We start from the raw sequence: 21,089 nt of genomic DNA on the forward strand, positions 1-21,089 counted from the left end.
ATTACCTTAATTAATCCATGCTAATCAGTCTTCCATCCAACATGAAGGCATGATAATTAGACATTCACAAATGAAAAGCATATCCATACAGAGGCTGACAAAATGGGAAATATTATAAGAAAACAGTAGCAGGGGAAATCAACATAAAATATCATGTAATGCTATATTCATTGAGGCCAATCAGACAATGATTGACCAATTTAACCAGATGTAATTCACGTCAGGGGTCTGCATGCTTCCATTCAGTTGGGTGGGGTCTATATTACACTGGAAAATCAGTGAGGCACAGGGAAATGTATACTAGTCTAGAAGTGAGGAGATATAATATCTAATTCTCATTCAATAAATATGCAGTTGACCTTGAGTGAGTCAACATCTCTGTTTTCTAACCTATAATTTAGAAACAGTAGCACCTGGGCTACCTATATAATATGTTTAATACGTATTCCCTAAGGGCAAAAATAAAGGTAAACATGAAGGCACTTAGAGTATTTATCTTGCAAAACATGAGGGTGAGGTTTTAAAATACCAAATAGAAAAAATATATATCTGTATTCTTTCTTGTGTCTGTGGCACTACAAAAAAAAGATTAAATGTCTAACATAATGTAGTCAAAAGTAAACTGTAAAGCTGAAACAATAGTATTTTAAGTGAAGCATAAACAGATTAAAGAAGATGTTCCAAATCAAACCAAATATTTACGTATTTAAATAAGTCATAAGGTGTAAAATAAATCATTTTCCCTTTTCTAGATTTACAAACATTATAAAATTTTATTTTGGCCAAAAGAATCTTAGAAGTATTCTTGTGCATTTTATATATAAAAAAGAAAACACTTTTCTAGTGGTCTTTCTAGATGTTGTGGTGGTTGAAAACTTCAGCCTGAAGTCTCATTTTTTATCATTTGATTTTACAGTCCTTGGATTTCAATTTCGAACTCAGTTTGATATTTTTAGTTGGAAAACTAAACTCATTTTAAACAGGACTATAAAATTGTGACAATTACAAAGAGAATGATTTGAGAAACCAACAATAATGGGAAATTAAATATCCCATCGAAATACTTTAAAGGCTTTTGTGTGTGTGAGGAAGATTAGCCCTAAGCTAACATCTGTTGCCAATCCTCCTATTTTTGCTGAGAAAGATTGGCTCTAGGCCAACATCCGTGCCCATCTTCCTCCACTTTATATGTGGGATGCTGCCACAGCACGGCTTGATATCATGGTGCGTAGGTCCGCGCCCGGAATCTGAACCTGTGAACCCAGAGCCACCGAAGCAGAGAGCGCGAACTTAACCACTATGCCACTGGGCCGGCCCCTTAAAGGCTTTTTAGCGGAAAAACTATGTGCTATAAAATTTAATCTAAGACAATAGAACCTTCTAAAATGTGGATTAAAGAAATGTAAGTAAAGTTGCTAAAAAGTGGAATTGTGCTTCTTCTCAAAGTCTATTTCCCCAAAGCAAAACTTTCCCTAACCTGCCAGCATGTAGGCTTCCCAAATCTGGACTGAAATTTCCAGCATGAGATTTGCATGGGAAATCACGGAAAGTTAGAGCAGCAAGGAATCTTGAAATCATTTAATCCAACACCTTCCAATTTATAAAAGTATGAAGTTGAAACCCAAAGTAACGAAATGATACGCCTAAAATGCTACTATGAATGAGTGAGGCTCCCTAGGGTGATTATGATGATCATAGCCAACATCTAACGAGACAATTCTTTGAGACAAGGATTATGATCAGCAGCATGAGGTTCAGAGAGATTGACTAATTTGCCCAAAATACTCAACCGAAAAGTTGCCAAATTAGGCCTGGATTCAGATTTTTCTGGTGCTAAAATCTGTTCTCTTCATCAGTGTACTATCTATGGCACTATTCTCTGCCCTGCAGCTAGGCTGATTTCCCACCACCACCCCCTCCCAAGAAAAATGAAAGCATGTTAATAAAGTTCTCTAATCAAATGGATCCTTCTTACCTTCCCTCTTTCCAGTTTACTTCCTATCTCTGATCGGGCATCAATTCCTCAGAGAAGCCTTCTGTGACCTCCATAGGTCAAATCCCCATTTAACTCTCCTTTCCAGCACTTATCAGAGTGGCAATTTTACATTTATTTGCACGATAATCTGATTAATATGTGTTTACCCTAATAGATTATAAGCTTCATGAGGGTAAAAACTGCTTTTGTTTTAGTTAGCTGCTGTATCCTTGATGGAGCGGATCATAACAGTTAAAGAAAAATAATCATTGAATGAATGACTTTTTTTTAAAAATGTTTAGGGGCCAGCCCGGTGGTGTCGTGGTTAAGTTCATGCGCTCCACTTTGGGGGTCCAGGGTTCGCAGGTTCGGATCCTAGGAGCGGACCGACGCACTGCTTATCAAGCCATGCTGTGGTGGCATCCCATATAAAGTAGAGGAAGATGGGCATGGACGTTAGCCCAGGGCTGGTCTTCCTCAGCAAAAAGAGGAGGATTGGCAACAGATGTTAGCTCAGGGCTAATCTTCCTCATTAAATAAATAAATAAAAATTTTTTAAAAATTAAAAAATGTTTAATTCCTACAAATGAAGAAGCATCCTATATTAGAAAACTGAAAAGTTATCTCTATTTATTTTACTTTCACCATTATTTTACACACAGCACAGGTTTAAAATGTTATAAAATATATAAAGTATGGATGACAGGAGAATATCATGTATAGGGATATTGTAGGCAGTTAAGGAAGGCTGTACTTTCAATATGTACTGAAAACACCAAAAATCACCTAAGGTTGATCAACTGGTTAAGAAGAAGTGAACAATTAGCATGTTAACATGGACTGAAGCCTCTGACCAACCTAAATTCAATAGATAATAGTTTCTCAAATATAAAATAATTTACCTGCTATTTGCAGTTGTGAAGAGAATCTTAATACAGCCATGGAAGTGCTACACATAAGGGGAAGCAACTGCAGAGAAAAAGCACAGCCTAGTGTCTGTTTGCAAATAAGGGACTTAAGTCAACAATGGTCAGCTACTCACTATTTCAAAAGTAGAACTCGAACATACTATTAAAAAAACGAGATTCATTTTCATTTTTCTAATAGTGCATGCTCTCCTTAAGAAAGGGAGATTATAATGCACAGGGTTCTTAGCAAGCTTCGATGTATTTTTTCTTCTTCTTCTCCCCTTCTCTTGCTTTTTTCCTCCGGTAGGCTAGGGAGTGTTGCGCTATATGTGGAGGCACCAATCTTTGATCTTCGTGCAGAAGGCTTCCTTCCACTGCAGCATCATTTACGACAGGCTAAATTAACCTTTGATCAGAGGCTTTGATTTACTTCTTAATTCCCTGCCTCATCACTGGGCTTTGAGATATGTTTGCTCCCACTGCCCTCCCCAGTTCAGCTGGTGATAGCAGTGATGTATTTCATTGGTTTGCTTCCTCTCCAAGGCCTCAAATCTGCGCACGTGTGCAGTTCAATAAAATCTGCTGTTTAGAGGAGATGCCTATGATTTGTGTCAATGTTATACATGGTATTTTTCCCCAACATGGATTGCCTTTGGGCAAAAATGGCATTTTGTTGAGGAAATATAATTTTCTCTCTTCATTGGATTTACTCTAAGTCATTTGTTTGGTTGTGCTACGTATTTTCATGGATATTTTATTCGCGCAGTATGTCATGTTACTTGAAAAGTCCTTTTAAATATCAATATAAGATCCAAGGTGTCCATTTATTAAAAAGATCACCCAAGTTTTGCTGGGTTTCAGTGTCTCCTTGTCTTTAATATTTTAATGGTCATTTTATTTCAGTCTTTTCTCTGTAATGCAATAGCAACTATTTTCCTATTGATAAAGGACTCTGCCTTCTAAAATTGCAAAGAAAGAAAAAATAAATAAAAAATTAGAAAATGGCTATGAAGACTGAACCCAACCCTATTAAAATCTTAAAAACCAACAGACTGGCAGTAACAAGAAAAATCTGCAAAATGATCACAGACCTAAGTTTAAAAATAGAATTCTTCACACAGTGCTTACTCTATAATCTTTTGATTTTTGAGATGCCATTTCCCTAGTGACTTAAAATCTACCTGTAGCATTTTAACAACATATTTGTATATCTCAGCTTCCCTTTGGAGTCCTCACTGAATTTTCATGCGTTGGAGTTTCCATTTATTTGTGTACGTGATTTGCGAAAAGCAACTTCAATAAGACTGTTGAAACAAACATATTTTTGGCACCTCAATACAAAATTATGTATGCAAGTTGGAGGCAATCCAAAGAACAGCAAAGAAAATGATGAAGGGAATGGAGTGCTTGGCTAAGGAAGAGATGTAAGGCTTCTGAATGTCCCTAGAGTGGGTAAACAACAATAAAGGAACATAACAGCCCATAAATATTGAAAAGGTATAAACATCAAATAGGGATAGGAATGATTAATTCTGGGACAAGGGCATGGAGCTAGTTCTGAGGTACTTATATCATGGGAGAGAAAAAGAAAAAGGATACTGTTTAGTAGCATCGTTTTTAAATATGAAACAAATTATTTACGCAAAATATTCTAGCATCCGATGGAATCTTATTGCCTCTGAATGCCCCATTTCAAGAGATGCTGAAAAGTTAACACTTAATTATTCAAAAGAAGGGAACTTCTTTCTGAGGAGATTGATTTTACTTGGCTTCCACTTAGGATTTCTTGAGGAGAGATTTTCATTTTGCGTAATGCTCATTTGACAGTATCTTTATTTCCTAATGGTCCTAAAGTAAATTAGCCATAAGCCAACATCTACAACAAGACCAGGACCCACTTAGCCAGGTGGGGATATCAGAGAGAGGAGAGCTAAGGGAACGTTAAAATTCATCAAAAACCAAGTTTAAGTGAGACTAGAAACTCCTAGCAAGATCGCCTAGATTACAAGACCCAGAGAAGCAATCCAGGAATTTAGCATAGAAGGTGTCCAAGGAGTGATCTATCAAAACAATCTTTCCCTCCCTCTGTTCTTCCTCTTCTTTCTTCCTCCCACTACTCCCCTCATCTTTATAAAGCATCTAGTGTGCACTAGGTTCTATGCTCAGTGGTAACAATGCAAATATATATTTGATGTGAACCCTGCCCTCAAAGACATATTCATCAGACAAATGTATAAATAATTAATTGCAACTGAGTGTAGGGCATGTAAACAGAGTTAGAACAAGACAGAGGCAGGATCAGCCTCTGCACAAGCACAAGCAAGTTGTGCTTGTGCAGTGTATTAGTCAGGGTTCTCCAGAGAAACAGAACCAATAGGATATATAGATATATATATAGGTATATAAAGAGAGATTTACTATAGGAATTGGCTCACACAATTATGAAGGCCAAAAAGTCCCACAATCTGCTGTCTGCAAGCTGGAGAACCAGAAAAGCCTGATAGTGTACTTCAGTACACCATCCAAAGGTCAGAGAACCAAGAGCCCTGATATCTGAGGGTAGGAGAAGATGGGCATCCCAGCTGAAACAAAGAACAAATTCACCCTTCCTCTGCCTTTTCATTCTAGTCAGGCCCTCACTGAATCAGATGATGCCCACTTGAATTGGCGAGGGCAATCATTTTTACTGAGTCTACCAATTCAAATGCTAATCTCTCCTGGAGACACCCTCACAAACACACCCAGAAATAATGTTTTACCTGCAATCTGAGCATCCCTTAGCACAGTCAGGTTGACATATAAAATTCACCGACATATGCAGTGTGTGCAGCACATTGTACTGAGAACATTTCAAAAAGGAGGGGTTGTTTCATCTTGTCCTTCCCAGAGTATAGGAGCCATGCCCTGATGTAACTAAGCATGTGAGTGTTCTCTGACAGTGCACGTGGATGTCATTGGAAAATAATCAATACCTTTAGGAAACTTCACAGACCAGCAAGGGAAGGCAGCTACAGTCTTCTCTCACAGGACAGCACTTTCCTAAGACTTAAATGAAAATACTACCCTCTCTTATCTCCTCGCAGGACATGCAGCCTAGTCTTTGACATAAAAGAACCCACCCAAATTCATAAATCAGTAGGAGGAGCAGTGTGTAGAGATAAGTAACATCAACCAGTCCCAGTGCGTGACCCAAGGTGACTCACTGTATTTAACAGAGCATATATTTTATTGTGACCTTCTACTACAAAAATATAGTCTCTGTCACTCAACTACTTAAGCCTTCTGTTAAGATATATGGATAATATCGTCTTTGGATAAATTATACATAGGTATGGCAACAACTGAAATGTGTATATAAACCTATATTAATCTGCTATGCATAAACTCAAGCTCATAAAATTTCTAACACTTAAAGTGTAGATTGTGCTGTGAACAAGTTCATATAAATTCAAGTGTTGAAAAATATAACAGCAAAATTAGTATTCATATATTATAGTCTAATCAGAGCTTTAGGGACTATTTCACTCTGCTTTTTTAATTCCTGAGAGACTATATTGGAGGGAAACGCCTTCAAATGAAAGATTCTCAAAAGAAAATTAATGCTTAAATATGAGTGTGAGTGTGTGAATGTGTGTGTCTGTGTGTGTGTCCTAGGACTATGATTACATAAATACTTTTAGGAAGTTGCACAGCTGAATTTCTCAAGCCCTACAAAGAAAACTAATAGAAAGGGAACTTATTTTGCAGAATTAAATAATGATTTGATCAATCATCAAGAGAAACACAACCAAATAAACATAATTCAATAAAATAAAAGAAAGAATGCATTGTTATGAGTAAGCAGTTGTTTTGCAGGTTGCCATCCATTTTCATGATGTCAAAAGACACAATTATTAAGACATCATCTGACACAATCACGATTAAGGTTCCTCATGGTAGCATGATAACATCTTTTTAAAATTTAATATCTTAGACATTGTATTTCATCTTTTAATTTATGAAAAGATTTACCTAGGTTTCTTATGAACTAGAAATTCATTTAGGATGAAAACATAGAAGCGTTTTAACAGAATACATGTACCTCTCATAATCAATCATCATCAAAGAATTTGATTAATCAGATTTCAGGAAGAGTTTTCTCTAAGAATATGACCAAATATTCTTTTTACTGCTTTTTAATCTTCTAATAGACCTGCAGATTACCTGCAGGAGTTGGAAATCCTGTGCAGAGTAGCCCTCTTGGAGCAAGCTCCAAAAGGAGGATCTAAATATAGTGGAGGGGCAAAACCACTCCAACGAATGAGACAAAGAGGGCAAATGTTATTCAAAGCACACACACAGTTTCCTCATAGACTTTTTCTTGCAATAGCCCCCCATTTAGAAAGCCCCTCGTGGTTACCAGGCAGTAGGTACGCTAACAATGACTCATAAAGTCGAGGTGTTCCATCTCTTTCCACATTGTCTTCATTATTTTATAGTTACTAAGGTACCAGTTTACAACCAGCATATAGAAAGATTCTGGGGGCCGGCCCCGTGGCTTAGCGGTTAAGTGCCAGCGCTCCGCTACTGACGTCCCGGGTCGGGATCCTGGGTGCACACCAACACACTGCTTGTCCGGCCATGCTGAGGCCGCGTCCCACACACAGCAACTAGAAGGATGTGCAACTATGACATACAACTATCTACTGGGGCTTTGGGGAGAAAAAGGGAAGAAAAGGAGGAGGATTGGCACTAGATATTAGCTCAGAGCCAGTCTTCCTCAGCAGAAAGAGGAGGATTGGCATGGATGTTAGCTCAGGGCTGATCTTCCTCACCAAAAAAAAAAGTTAAAAAAAAAAGAAAGATTCTGCATACACCAAATAATATCCTAACTCTTCAGAAGCCCATTTTCTGTTGGTAATAAAATGGGTTCTTGAGAAAGTAAGAAGAATGTTATTCTTTCACTCATATCATTAAAAAAAAAATACCATTTTTTCCTCAAACCATTTTGTCTTTAAAAACTAATAATGAGGGCCAGCCCCGTGGCTTAGAGGTTAAGTGCGTCTCTGCTACTGGCGGCCCGGGGTTCGGATCCCGGGCGTGCACTGATGTACTGCTTCTCCGGCCATGCTGAGGCCACGTCCCACATACAGCAACTAGAAGGATGTGCAACTATGACATACAACTATCTACTGGGGCTTTGGGGGAAAAAAAAGGAGGAGGATTGGCAATAGATGTTAACTCAGAGCCGGTCTTCCTCAGCAAAAAGAGGAGGATTAGCATGGATGTTAGCTCAAGGCTGATCTTCCTCACAAAAAAAAAAAAAAACTAGTAATGATACTAATTGTTGACATTTACTGAACAATAGTATGGACTAAACACAGTGCTAATAAGCATTATCAAAATAATCTAATTTAACCCAAACCTACAGGCAATTACAACTATTATTCCAATTTCATGAATTAGGAAATGGAGGTTTAAACAGCTAAATAGCTTCCCCGTAGCCACATCGTTCTGTGTCTGGCCCTTGAAAGTGGAATTTTTCTCACTCTTCCAAACTCTTTGAAATTAGTTACAATTCAGCCCGGTACTGCACAAAGAATTTGAAAAAACTCCAAAGAAGGATTCAGATCAGATTTCACATTGATCCAAATCCAAGGGACAGTTATTGAGGCTGAAAGCCCTTCAGACATGAAGCGTGAGCTCTTTTTGACCGATGAAAAAACAGGTTTTCTCACTAACACTTCAAGCCTGCTACAAAGCCGACCTTCTCAGATCCTAATGGTGAAATTCATTTTTCTATTAAAATTGACCTTAGAGAAATATCATCAAGATGCAACTTTCAAATATGCCAAGAGGTCAGCTAACAAGAGAAATAACTTTTAGTTAAGTGTTTTGCTCTCTGAAAAATAAGCCAGCATTTTAATGGGACTCAAAAAAAAAAAAAAAAAACCCTCACTATAATATATATCTAGTCCATATTCTGTGTCACTCCCTCTGGCTATACTCTTCTACCATGCATTGCAATAATTAAATGCATTCAAAAACATATAAAGCAACTGATTAAGGAAAATATTCTTACCAGTAAATTGTTCCCCTTAGTTTCACTACGAAATGTCTGCAGTATTAAGACAGGATCATTGTTTGCAGCTTACAGCACCTAGAGACAAGATTTGAAAGTTGTAATTTTAGAGATAATTTCTATCTAAGGAACCACTTTTAAATTAATTTTTACCTTTCCTCTGTTAAAAAAAAATTGATTTAATTTTTCTTTCTCCCCATCCTTCAAAAAAATTCCCAAATATCTAAACAATAGCATTGCTATAAAAAGGCATCCTATAGATTTCTATCTATGAATAAATGATGCAGAGAGAGCAGATACGCAAAAAACAGCTACATAATTATACTTATCATTGAAAGAATTATTGACCTGTCTTCTCTCACAAACTCAAGTATTTTGCAACAGACCACAATTTGTAAGAATTTCTACTTGGCGGTCCTCCGTGAACTGTTTTTCTCGATGGCCACTTGCTTTTGTCTGATGCTGTGACCAATCTGTCAAAATAAAACAGTACAGACTAAAATGATGAGAGCTGTATCAGGAAGCGCTCTCCAAGATCACAACTCCATGAATTACAGAGTTAGTGTAAGCCTTCAATTCAAGAGGTCAATTCTCCCCCAGGTGTGTTATCATCAAGCCTCCCATCATTTTAAAAATCAATGTGTGAAATGAAGGAAGTGTTTCAACCAATATACACAATCCTTTTGTTGCTAATTCCCAGATGATTGGAGGATTGGCTCCCAATCTCTTAAAAGATTGCTTACAAGCTGTTTTCGGATGTTCTCCCACAAGTATGCTTTTCAAAAACTAAGATTTTCTGTTGAGCATAAGGACAGTCAAAATAAGTCAAAGATTTTTTTGCACACCAGTTGTCCTAACTTAATGAGCATCATTCAGAAGAGCTAAATTCTATCTAGTAATTCTAACTCACTCTGGTAGAAATTACTAATTAAAGAAATTTATAAAACTACAATATCTTTGGCCCTAAGAAAAAGAAGGATGGCTAAAATATTCAAGGAACTCACTTCCTTTCTGTGCATTATTTGACAATCTCTTTGGCCTTATTCCAAAAGCTGTGCCAAAAAGTTATAAACAGATTGCAATGCTTCCGGAGAGAATCTTACACCAATACTCTGAAAAGAAAATTTCCACCCTGGCAAGTATAAGAATAGTCCCCACTGCTTTCCAATTGACCGAGTGACACACTGCACAGACTGTGCCTTGTATACTTTTGTTTAGTGACCTCATTTTAATCCTTTTAGGCCTACTTCTGACACCATTATTATAACACAATTGTTTATGGACCACTAAAAATGCACCAAACAGCATTTAATACGGCTCCTACCCCATGGGTACACAGTACACATTGCTTGAGTGCATTGTGTTTATTGAGTTCTACAACCTAACAGAAGCTTTTTACCTCAGTAGAGGAATACAGAAACTGGCCATCATTTTGTAGTGTCCAGCGTCCTCTATGTGTTACAATAGTCACTCAGTGGGGAAAAGACAAAATGAAATGTTTGCACATGTTGATTGCAAATGAGATCTGCTGATTGTCCCACCCCACTTAGTGAGGCTCAAGTTAAATGATGCAATAAAGGATGTCCTTCATTTTATCCGAGTGATAAAGAATGTCAGAAATCGAGTATATTCTACAGCCAGGGAGCCACTTTTATGGTTCCAATATTAAATCTCTCTGAGACATCTCTTCAAAACCCATCCATGTACACAGCTACTGCAGGTGGCTCTTCCCAATGGGTCCCGCCTTCTTACCACTGTAAATGACACCATGAAAGCAGAGATCAGTGCCTGTGCTGAATTATCCACACTCTCACTTCGCATTTCAAGATTGTTGTTTGGCGTTAGGCATTGAGACTGTAGCTACTGATCAGACTTATTTGTATGCTCAGAGGAGTAGCATATGCCTGCTGAGCTCTCGTCTGCTTCATTCCACTCTGGTCGCGAAGGCACTCACATTAATCATGGATGTAAGTTCTTTGCTGCTAATCCAATCACTGCGTGTGCACGTCTGTGTATGTTTGGTGTCGGTGTATATGAAGAATTATCTTTGGATTATTAGCTCTCTTTTTATTCCTTCATGTTGTAGGTGTATGATCTCCAAAAAGGGGTAGGCTGACAATCCTTTGAAATGCAACACATAATATTTAAACATACACATAATTGATATTAAAATCTCTATGTACACATATATGTGTAAACATGTTATTTTGATCTCATTCTTTTTAATTTCTATCTTCTTTTCTTATGGTAAATATTAGCACACTATATAGCTGTATAATTTGGGATATACATATATTGGCTCTATAGGCTCAAACATTATTATGATAAGGATACACACACACACACATACAAATTACACTACTGTAGTTGAAGAAAATGTCTTTCTTGTTCTACTTTTATTATATGTAGCAGGATATCTAATCCTTTGAATTTGTTGAATCTGCAAGCTTTTACCCTTTCTCTCGCCACCATCAATACCGATACTAATATCTTATTTTCTATTCTTAGAGAAAAGCTGTTTGTTTCTTTTTTCAAAATTCTAAGTTTTCTCTACTTAAGAGATACGAATCAATATATCCATCAAATACTGAAAGGAAAATCTGAAGAATTTAGAAGTGTATTAAAGCAAAACCGGCCTTTGGGCTCTTGTTGGTTACTTGCTTTGCTTTTTCATTGAAGAAACAAAAAGAGCATAACTGAAAGAAAACACAGCGTAGGGACATCAAACTAATTAAATTAAACTCTACTCACTTGAGGGAAAAAAGAGACAGAGAGAAAGTACACTGGAGGGAGAAAAAGAACTTGCTCAAGTGCAAGGGGCAATAAAAAATGGGGGGGTCCACTCAGTGAACAGTGCACCCATGGCAGGTGTAAAACGGGAGATCAGAATCAGCTGCACTCAGTCGATCACTATGACGTGCCTTCCTGACATGAACATCTTGCCGCGGTTCTTCAGTATTTGAAAATAGTATATTTCACAATGTGGCCCCTAAAAGCAAACCAATGACTTCACCAGGTGTTCAGCAAAAGAAATGGTGATCTCTTCCAATGCTGGAGGAACACCTGGCTGTATAAGAATTATTTAGAGATAATACATCATTTTTCTACATGGCACCTTCCTAGGATATTTTTAAGGTGAATTCTCCTCACTCACTGAATTTATGACAAATCATATGTAAATTGCAACCGCATTCTAGACAAAATTAACTAAAGACCAAATGGCTCTCATAAATATTCCTGCTAGGTTTTACTCTGTATTTAATATAATGAATCTTGAGGTCCATAAGGGCATATCTTAATTGTTGCTGTAAGCCCAGGGCCACTGCCTGGCAACATAATGAAGCTTAATGAAGCTTAATAAATACATTTTGGATGAATTAATGATGGAATGTATGAAAGCCACACATATCAAAAATAGTGGTACTTCACAGTTCCTTAACCTGTCACACAGGTGTGCATGTCACACTCTGATGGAGGAGGAGGAAGCATATTACCACCACTGTATCTATCAAAAGGGACACTGTAGCCTAGACAAAAAAGAGACAGAGGAGCTGAAATGGAGTGAGTGCGTACTTACTTGCTGTGTGATCTTAGGCTATTCACATAACCTTTCAGAACTCCAATGGTCTCACCAGTAAATATGGAATAATAGTATATACCTTGCAGGACAGGTTTGAGTGATTGGACTGACATGTACAAAATGCTTAGCTCAGGGCTGGGACCTAGAATGTGTTCAGGGACCAGAGGGGCAGCAGAGATCCCCATAATCATCCAGAGGCAGTCAATGAGACCGGGAGAGGCACCTGATCAGTACCCACTCAAATTCAGCCAACAGGAGGAACCACTTGTTACCCCAAATGGTGACATAGGAACCTTGACAGCTGCCGTATAAGCCAGGTGTGTGGGCAGCTACATGCCTTATTCTCACAAGACAGAAAAGGATTTCTTTACAATGTTTTTTGCAAGCTTGTGAATTCCTCAAGGCCAAGAAAAAAACTTTTATTAATTTTTGCCTCCTAAGCATCCAAGCATGCTAGCTGTCAAATTGTCAAATATTGGTTTTGCTGAGGAAGACTGACCCTGGGCTAACATCTGTGCCCAGCTTCCTCCACTTTATATGGGACGCGGCCACAGCATCGCCTGACAAGTAGTGCCTCGGTGCACGACCAGCATCCAAACCCCGACCGCCAGCAGCGGAATGCGCGCACTTAACTACTATGCCACGGGGCGGGCCCCTCAACTGTCTTAAGGAGGCTAATCACATAATATGGTGAAATCAGCCAGGAACATTCCAGGGCAAGTCAGAAGACCTAATGAATTTTATTCCTAGCTCAGTTACTAACACTGCCTATTAACAACAAGTTTCTTAACCAATTTTGGTCTCAGAATCCTCATCTACAACATGAGAATGTTAACAATGATTTTTAGAGTTTCTTTTTGCCTCAAAAGTCTATGATTACAAGAAAAAATGTCCCTGATAATGGGGTTGAAGGAGGTACAGAAGAGGGCAATCAAAATATTCAAGAGGTGGGCCGGCCCCATGGCTTAGCGGTTAAGTGCGTGCGCTTCGCTGCTGGCAGCCCGGGTTCAGATCCCTGGCGCGCACAGACGCACCGCTTCTCCGGCCATGCTGAGGCCGCATCCCACATACAGCAACTAGAAGGATGTGCAACTATGACATACAACTATCTACTGGGGCTTTGGAGAAGAAAAAAAAGGAGGAGGATTGGCAATAGATGTTAGCTCAGAGCCAGTCTTCCTCAGCAAAAAGAGGAGGATTAGCACGGATGTTAGCTCAGGGCTGATCTCCCTCACACACACACACACAAAAATATTCAAGAGGCTGGAATTATGAAAACTCTTTTTACATGGGAAGACTAAGAAGGTTAGAAATCTTTAGTGTGGAAATATGAATACACAGAACAGATCAAAATAAACAAAATCTTGAAGGATATAGGAGAGATGAATATAATTATGTTTTCTACAATCTTGGACTGTTACAACTTGAAAGAGGGGAGATACCTCAGAAATAAATTGAGGCAAATAGTACACAATAGAATTCTATTACTATGATAGGTCATATATGTTAAAAAAAGAAATAGCTTCCAGAAAGGTTGAGACATACTTTTGGTGAGTGGACTCACAGTTTATTAACAGAAAGGAGAATTTGTATTTCACTATTTGAGAACATCATGGAGAACCAGTACACCTTCTCAAGAACACTTCCCTTCTCTATAGATGGCTGACCTAGAAGGACCTGGATCTGACCAATGATATCAATTACACTCAGGTACTTTGGGATTTTGATTCAGCTCCAGCATGTAGCACACAGTAGGTAATCAATAAATATTTGCTTGAATGAATGAGCTCTGCCGCTTACTAGCTCTGTCACCTTGGGAAAATTACTTAACTCCTATTTTCTCTACACTCAAGTACAGATATGATTTATTCTATTGATTATCTGAGATGTAAGATTCTTCATGACTAATCTCCTACAGGTCAAATTCTCAGAGAGGAAGTCTTCTGACAAAGTTCGCGGGAAACGAGCTATAGCCAAGAGTTTAAGGCAGTTTGCTGTAGCAGAATCCCAAGGTAATGGAGCAAGACTTGAGGCCACAATCTGTATCTACAAGGCACAGACCCCTCATCACACCATCTGTGGTCTTCCATCCATGAATGCTAAGGTGGCAGAACAACCCTGGCGACCAAGTTTCAGCCATATTATGTAGTCAAACCACAAAACTTGGACCCCGGCTCCTAGGACACCAGAGGAGGAGCTGATCCTTTTCCAAATTATACAACTTAAAAGCCCCACCTTCCAGAGGCCAGGGTCTCTCTTCTGGCTCTGCTATTCCCTTGTCTGTCACCTTGGAGTGTGATGGGCAGGGGCATTCCCTGTTTTCCAAGTACTGTCGAATATAGTGTGAGTATCAAGGAAATCAGGTTTGAAATGGTTTTGAAAGCAATAAGCAAAAACGTCAATTTTTTTTGTTTTTTTGGTGAGGGAGATCAACCCCAAGCTAACATCCACTGCCAAAACTTCCTCTTTTTCTGCTGGAGGAAGATTGTCTCTGAGCTAACATCTGTGCCAATCTTCCTCTATTTTGTATGTGGGACACGACCACAGCACGGCTTGATGAGCAGTGTGTAGGTCCACACCTGGGATCCAAACCCACGAACCCGGGCCACCGAAGTAGAGCACACGAACTTAACCACTCCACCACCGGGCTGGCCCCCCAATGTTTTAAGTTAAGAATAAATCAAATAGATAATCTGTTAGATCTCAAACAGGATCTAGCTCTCATTTTATATTACTTTCTAATGCAATTGGAGATTGTCTTCCCAGAAAGTAGGAATGTCCATTACAAATTTGCAGTAGCAATTCTGAAGATAACTGATTGAGAAGCACTTCGCTTTTACATACGATCCAAAGTGTATGTGACAATAATCTGATATATCAGAGAAGCAAGGCTCCTCTGACTAAAGCCTGATCAAATCAGCTCACTGTGGACAAGTGAATGCAAGGTCAGGCTCATTTAGAGATGATAATAGGATACATTCATGTGGGGCTTGCTGTATGCCAGGCACTGTTCTAAGTGTTCTATATTTTATCAATTCATTTTATCCTTACGACCCTATGACGTAGATACTTTTTGCTTTTTAAAGTCCTCATTTTAAAGATGAGAAAACTAAGGCACAAAGAACTTACATATTGTCTAAGGTTACAAAACGATTTTTCCAGAATGCAGCTTTATAATTTTGATAGCCTTAAATACTGCCAAAGGTAGTATTGCAGCATCAGAACACTTTTAAAGCAGACTCTTGTTCTCTATGGCTACAAGCTTAGTGACACAAATATTTTCATGATGATTAAAGAATGGAATTACAAATCATTAAAACTCATACTGAAATACATACGAAAACTGCCTGAAACTCTTTCAGGCACATTTAGGTCTGAAAAGAAGTCAACATCGCTATTATTAGGACTTCTGTCCCAGAGCATTGTACAAGGGGGTCTTTGTTTATTCATTCAAGTATTTATCACTTGACTACTCTGTGTCCGGCATTGTGGTCAAGGCATCCCCATGAATGGGGAGCCCTATCTCCCTGAAATAGGAACTTGTCTAAACAAACCCGATCCCAGGATATTATTCCCAATTTCCTGCTTGAGCCATTCCACCTGCTGCTTTGGTCAGAGTATTTGCTCAAGCAGATTTCAACCCATGACCAGCCTCCACACCTCTTGTACCATTGGCTTGTGGGCCTCAGAATCTCCAATTCTCCCTCATCTTCCCCAAAGCACACCCAGGGCTACACTTTCTAACTTTCCCTTGAAATAAGACTAAGTTTCAATACTCTCTCCACACTCCTCAGATATTTTCAGCACTGTCTCTATTTTAGTCTTGATAGCTACTTAAGGTCTCATGCCACAGTGAACCTCAGGAGACAATAAAAAATTTTCAAGTGGTTTTATTATTCCACCCACAAGAAACTCATTTCCTATCCACGAATTCATGTTAGAAAGGCTTTGTAGGAGATGACCGTTGGTTAAAGTGGATAATTGTGCGGAGTTTTTTGTTTTATTATGAAAGTTATAAATGTTCACTGTAGAGATTTGGTAAACTACAAAAATATATATACACATATACATACACACATAATTATATATGTATACACATACATACATATACATAATAAAATAAAAATCATCTCTCAAACATAAATACTACTAACATTTTAGTGCATTTCCCTCCCCAATGAATATATCAATATTCAACTAGTGCTATAGCTACACACACACACATATATATTTGCACATGAATACGTAAAAATCATACACTGCTTATCTTTACATAACATTATGAAGATTGTACCTTATTGAATAATCTCACATACCATTTTATGCTCTTCTTTTTTGAGCCAATATTCACACAAATAGAAACCTAGCTTAAATTTAGATTAAACATATTAAGATATGCTCAAACATTAATGTAAAATCATGTTTACTCAGTGTAATTTGTAACAATGAAATTTTGGTAACGACTTAAATGCTCAGTAATAGAGAAATAATTACTTAGAACACAACTATGTACTAGAAAACTTTGTAGTTTTAAAAAATTGTATTTTCAGAGAATACTGACTGCTGAGAAACATTTCTTATGTTATAATATTAGGTGAAATAAAGTACTACAAAATTTTATAGACAGTATGGGCTCAATATTACAAAAAAAAATTCTATGTTTTTATATCTACATGAGAAATAACACTGGAAGAAAATACATCAAATTGCTAGCACTGCTTATGGGAGGAAAGGGGCAAAGGGAGATTGAAGATGATCTAATTTAATAGATATGTTTTTTAATGATCATGAATTTTTTTGCATCAAAATAAACATGACAGGAAATAAAAACAGTTTTTTTCCCAAAAGCTGCATAGTTATTTGAGCTAGGTAAATATATGGCCCAGTTTATCAAGCTGAAAAGAAAGGAATGGCATTCCAGTTTGAGGGTGGGGGGTGGGTATGGGATAGCAAGAGAAGCAACTCAGAAGCTAAGAAAGCAGGGCACAGTCAATAAGATATACGAAATTTGGGTAGGCTGAAGATGAGGGCAGAGAATAGATAAAATAGAGATGAGGCTGAAAAGTGGGACTGCAGTGACAGCGTGAAGAGCCCTAGGGGTCATGCTCAGATAATTAAACTTCACCCTGGAACAGAAGACCCATTGCAGGTTTTTAGTAGGAAATGACAAGATCAGATTCATGTGTTAGGAAGATAACTCCAGAATACACCTCTGTATTCTCAGATAAACTCAAGGCTTCAAGGATACTGGATGTCTTGATTTATTAGGAATGAAAGAAAAAAGGGAAGAAAGAAGGGACCAAATTGATTTTGTCTTGGATGGCTTAAGTTCAGCCCTTACCTTAGAGGAAGAATTTTACATGCTCCTTGGTGCCTTTCAGAAAAGGTCTTTGATGGAGAAGGGAGAGAAGTAGCAGAGAAAAATTCTAGACTATAATGTAAAGTCAAATAATGGAAACACAAACACCATCTCTGGTACTCACTAGCTGTACCCTCAAGTATGTCACAACCACCCTGAACTTCTATGTCTTCATTTTTTTTTTTAATTTTTTGTTTATTGCAGTAACATTGGTCTATAACATTGTAAAAATTTCAGGTGTACATCATTGTACTTCTATTTCTGCATAGATTACATCATGTTCACAATGTCTTCATTTTTTTAATTGGGGCTAACGACCTGTGCCTCACCTCCCTCACAGACTGGCAATAAGAATTTATAAATGGTAAACCATGTAACAGAGATAAAGTCAATGAAATCAGTATCACAAAGCAAACTACATTCCTACATTCACTGCAGCATTATTCACAATAACCAAGCTATGGAATCAACCTAAGTGTCTGTGAATGGATGAATGGATAAAGAAACAGTGATGCACACGCACACGCACGCGTGCAGCATATTATTCAGCCATAAAAAACGAAGGAAATCTTGCCATTTGCAACAACACAGATGAACCTGGAAGACATTATGCTATTGAAATAAGTCAGACACAGAAGAACAAATACTGTATGATCTCACTTATATGTGGAATGTGAAAAAGTCGAACTCAGAAGCAGAAAGTAGAATGGTGGTTGCCAGGGGCTGGGGAGAAGGGGAAGCAGGAGATGTTGGTCAAAGGGTACAAATTTTCAGTTATAAAATGAATAAGTTCTGAGGATCTAATGTATAGTAGGGCGACTATAGTTAATAATACTGTATTATATACTTGACATACGCCAAGAGAGTAGATCTTAAGTATTCTCACCACACCAAAAAAATGGTAACTATGTGAGGTAATGAATGAGTTAATTCTCTTGATTGTGGTAATGATTTCACAATGTATATGTGTATAATTTATACAAAATGTATAGGTATATGTCTATCATGTATACCAAATGGATATCATATACATCAAATTATCATGGTGTATACTTTAAATATATACAATTTTATTTATTTATTTATACCTCAATAAAGCTGGAAAAAAAATTTCAATTTAAAAAAATAGATAATGCCTAACATAATGATAATTATTATTTTATATACACTCACTAGCGAATGGAAACTTTGTTCTGTAAAAAGTAAGTGCAAAAACCTACTTGTAAAACTGTGAAAAATAAACAGCTAAGCAGCAGAGCACGAATAAGTTACTCTACTAACTCAAAAAAAATCTAAAACTGCTACAAAGAGATGTCATAAGATGTTCAAAAATTGAAGTAGGCTATAGTTATTGATAGACTCTAAATGTTATGTTAACTATTTAACTTCTAATTTATTATAATAAAATGCTAATTCCTATTAATTATAATGCAAAACAAAATATGCAAATTCAATGAGAATGCTCAGAATCTCTTTAATGGGAACCAAATGAAAATAACTCTGTATGAAGAAGTCCAGGGAACTGTGTGCAAGCAGAATGATATATAAACATAACTATGCCACTCAAAAGACCAAATTAATAATTTGCAACAACCTGCCAATATGTAGACCGAGACCATGATTCCCCAGTGCCTCCTCACAATGAGCTCAGTACATGGTAGATGCCCGAACACTCTCAGTTAAAGAGATGAATATGTGAATTCTAAGCATAACTTTCTGGTCAGCTAACAGTGGTTGCCATGACTTCCACTCCTGCCAAAAACTGATCAGCAAATCAACTGGAAATATAAGGGGATCCAGAGATTTTTGACATGGACAGAGTAGAAAATCATCAGTGATGCTTTGAAAAATATTCATTACAATAAGATTTACATTGGGCTTGGTAAACTGAAAATATAGTTGAGGATCACACCAACACATTTAGCGTGACATACATTTGGGGTGATAGAGAATAAGAAATAAAGTCTAAAGATATACTCCTAGTTGAAAATTTAAATTAATATAAACTTTTTTAGATATTAAAAATCAACATTTAGAGGAAAAAAACTATATTTAATGCAACTGTATTTTGCAAAATTTGAAACTTAGTTCACCTATGGCCTAGGCCTGTTTCAGTTCTCCATGAAATTTTGCATCTGCAATTATCTGCACATTTCAAGCAAAAGAGGAGGAAAAAATGGTGGTGGTGGTGGTGGTGTTAATGTAAAAAAAGAGATGAGAAGAAGGAGGAAAGAAAAAACGTCTGCTTTAATTATGGGAAATCACCAAGGTAATTTTTTATTTTTTAGAAATATTGGGAAAAGTTATTCAGATCTCCAATCTGCATTGGTTTTCTCCCCCAGAGAATTTGAAAGAGAGATATTACAGCACGCAGAATTTCAGTTAGACAAAAATACTTAGTAAATATAAACCAATACACTAATTAACTCTTCAAGTATCCAATACTACAGTAGTAGGACTACCAATTAATATGAAACGAAAATTGGTGATGACTGTCTAGTTATGGAGTTCCTAACCCCATTAGGATCACAAACACATTTGGGAATCTGGAGAAAGCTAAGGACTCTTTCTTCAGAAACATACACACATCTTTATGCATACAATATATAGAACACAATTACAATGGTTTCAAAAATCATCTCATTTAATGTTCTGGGTCATTAAAGCCACTCAAGACAAAGTTCATTGTAAAAAGAGAATGTTCAGTCTTAAAACAGAGAACTTAAATCTGCTATAATTGTTTAATCAAATCTTACTGCAAACTACCTATATTATAACAATATAACATCTTACATTTTACAGCACTCTGACGATTTTTTTTTCATTTAACCCATGAAACAACTTTGTGTGTTAATTTTATTAGGTTCATTTATAAATGAGGAAAAATAAAATTGAGACGGTTAGTCACTTCCTTAATGTCACACATAGCATGTGACAAAGGTCATGTGTAGAACTCAGTATTGTTATTCTAATTCTAGGCCCTTCTCAACAATGTCATGACCCAATTTCTATGTCAAAAAACCAAGTGGTTTGGGGGCCTGCCCTGTGGCCTGTGACCTGGTGATTAAATTCAGCACATTCTGCTTCTGCGGCCCAGGTTTGTGGGTTCGGATCCCAGCACGGACCCAGACCACTCATTAGTCATGATGTGGTGGCGACTCACATGCAAAGAGGAGGAAGACTGGCACAGATGTTAGGTCAGGGCT

At 37.4% G+C, this 21,089-nt stretch overlaps 1 protein-coding gene across 3 annotated transcripts in view; it reads right to left on the reverse strand.

The window, feature by feature from the left end:
* The window catches only part of CHL1 (cell adhesion molecule L1 like), a 223,129-nt gene that overhangs the window by 171,749 nt on the left and 30,291 nt on the right, over positions 1–21,089 (reverse strand). For all 3 annotated transcript variants that reach the window (XM_058563606.1, XM_058563615.1, XM_058563596.1), the window contains exon 2: positions 8,945–9,022. The gene's annotated coding sequence lies outside the window, so the exon portion shown is untranslated. The remainder of the gene's footprint in view (positions 1–8,944; positions 9,023–21,089) is intronic.

The sequence above is a fragment of the Diceros bicornis genome, chromosome 2 (genome assembly GCF_020826845.1).
Source record: "Diceros bicornis minor isolate mBicDic1 chromosome 2, mDicBic1.mat.cur, whole genome shotgun sequence".
In the NCBI taxonomy this organism is placed as follows: domain Eukaryota; kingdom Metazoa; phylum Chordata; class Mammalia; order Perissodactyla; family Rhinocerotidae; genus Diceros; species Diceros bicornis.